The following is a 2,819-nucleotide window of genomic DNA, read 5'->3' on the forward strand; positions in this document are numbered from 1 at the left end:
TGTCTTTTAGTTTTGTTGACTGTATCCTTTGCTGTGCAAAAGCTTCTTATCTTGATTAAGTCCCAATAGTTCATTTTTGCTTTTGTTTCTTTTGCCTTCGTGGATGTGTCTTGCAAGAAGTTACTGTGGCCGAGTTCAAAAAGTTCAAAGAACCAACTTCTGGTTTTGTTGATCTGTTCCACAGTTCTTCTGATCTCGATTTCGTTGAGTTCTACCCTAATCTTTATTAACCCTCTTACACTATTGGTGGGAATGTTCTGCTGGGTGTAGGATCTATTTGCTGTTTTTTCTCTAGCTCCTTTAGGTGTAAGGTTAGCTTTTGTATTTGAGTTCTTTCCAGTTTTTGAATGGATGCTTGTATTGCGATGTATTTCCCCCTCAGGACTGCTTTTGCTGCATCCCAAAGATTTTGAATGGTTGTATCTTCATTCTCATTAGTTTCCATGAATCTTTTTAATTCTTTCTTAATTTCCTGGTTGACCCTTTCATCTTTTAGCAGGATGATCCTTAACCTCCACGTGTTTGAAGTTCTTCCAAACTCCTTGTTGTGATTTAGTTCTAATTTCAAGGCATTATGGTCTGAGAATACGCAGGGAACGATACCAATCTTTTGGTATCAGTTCAGACCCGATTTGTGACCCAGCATGTGGTCTATTCTGGAGAAAGTTCCATGTGCACTTGAGAAGAATGTGTATTCAGTTGAGTTTGGATGTAAAGTTCTGTAGATATCTGTGAAATCCATCTGGTCCAGTGTATCATTTACAGCTCTCGTTTCTTTGGAGATGTTGTGTTTAGAATACCTATCGAGTGTAGAAAGCACTAGATTGAAGTCACCAAGTATAAGTGTATTATTATCTAAGTATGTCTTAACTTTGGTTATTAATTGATTGATATATTTGGCAGCTCCCACATTCGGGGCATATATATTGAGGATTGTTAAGTCCTCCTGTTGGATAGATCCTTTAAGTATGATATAGTGTCCCTCTTCATCTCTCACTACAGTCTTCGGGGTAAATTTTAGTTTATCTGATATAAGGATGGCTACCCCTGCTTTCTTTTGAGGACCATTTGAATGGTAAATGGTTCTCCAACCTTTTATTTTCAGGCTGTAGGTGTCCTTCTGTCTAAAATGAGTCTCTTGTAGACAGCAAATAGATGGGTCCTGCTTTTTTATCCAGTCTGACACCCTGCGCCTTTTGATGGGGTCATTAAGCCCATTCACGTTCAGAGTTACTATTGAAAGATATGAGTTTAGTGTCATCATGATTTTTATTCAGTCCTTGTTTTTGTGGATTGTTCCACTGGACTTCTTCTTGAAGGGGAATTTTAAGAGTCCCCCTTAAAATTTCTTGCAGAGCTGGTTTGGAGGTCACATATTCTTTCAGTTCCTGCCTGTCTTGGAAGCTCTTTATCTCTCCTTCCATTCTGAATGAGAGCCTTGCTGGATACAGTATTCTTGGTTGCATGTTCTTCTCATTTAGGACCCTGAATATATCCTGCCAGCCCTTTCTGGCCTGCCAGGTCTCTGTGGAGAGGTCTGCTGTTAGCCTAATACTCCTCCCCATAAAAGTCAGGGATTTCTTGTCTCTTGCTGCTTTAAGGATCTTCTCTTTATCTTTGGAATTTGCAAGCTTCACTATTAAATGTCGAGGTGGTGAACGGTTTTTATTGATTTTAGGGGGGGGGATCTCTCTATTTCCTGGATCTGAATGCCTGTTTCCCTTCCCAGATTAGGAAAGTTTTCAGCTATGATTTGTTCAAATACATATTCTGGACCTCTGTCCCTTTTGGCGCCCTTGGGAACCCCAATTAAACGTAGGTTTTTCTTCCTCAGGCTGTCATTTATTTCCCTTAATCTATCCTCATGGTCTTTTATTTTATTTTATTTTTTCCTCATGGTCTTTTAATTGTTTGTCTCTTTTTTCCTCAGTTTCCCTCTTTGCCATCAACTTGTCTTCTATGTCACTCACTCGTTCTTCCACCTCATTAACCCTCGTCATTAGGACTTCTAGTTTGGATTGCATCTCATTCAATTGATTTTTAATTTCTGCCTGATTAGATCTAAATTCTGCAGTCATGAAGTCTCTTGAGTCCTTTATGCTTTTTTCTAGAGCCACCAGTAGCTTTATAATAGTGCTTCTGAATTGGCTTTCTGACACTGAATTGTAATCCAAATTTTGTAACTCTGTGGGAGAGAGGACTGTTTCTGATTCTTTCTTTTGAGGTGAGGTTTTCCTTCTAGTCATTTTGCTCAGTGCAGAGTGGCCAAAAACAAGTTGTATTGGGAAAAGGAGAAAAAGAGAGGAGAGAAAGAAGGAACGAAAAGAGAAAAAGAAAAAAGGAAGAAAAAAGAAGAAAAAGAGAAAGAGAAAGAAAGGGAAAAAAAGGGTGGGGGAAGCAAACAGAAATCAAAAAGCAAAAAACAAAACAAAACAAAACAAAAAACCCACGGTGGGTATCTTCTGATTCTGTATACTTTAAGTCCCTTGACTTCCCCTGGAACTTGTCCATCTAGCTGGTCTTCTGGGAGAGGGGCCTGTTGTGCTGATTTTCAGGTGTTAGTGCTTGGGGGAGCTGCTCAGCCCCCTGCCTGGTGCAGGGCTCAGTGGGTGATGTTTATCCTGTTTATCTGGTGAGGCCACTGTGAGGCTCAGTAGGGGTTGTTTACCCCATGAGGCCCGGGGAGGAACAACCGCAGTGGCCGCAGCCAGCTCTGGAGCCCTGGAGTCAGCTCCGCAGTAACTAGGGAGCTCTCTGCAGGGCCTGGATGCTCTGGGGCGGGGCTGCTGATCTGCTCAGCTCGGGGTAGGAGCGTCCTC

The sequence above is a fragment of the Vulpes lagopus genome, chromosome 2 (assembly GCF_018345385.1).
Source record: "Vulpes lagopus strain Blue_001 chromosome 2, ASM1834538v1, whole genome shotgun sequence".
Lineage (NCBI taxonomy): Eukaryota > Metazoa > Chordata > Mammalia > Carnivora > Canidae > Vulpes > Vulpes lagopus.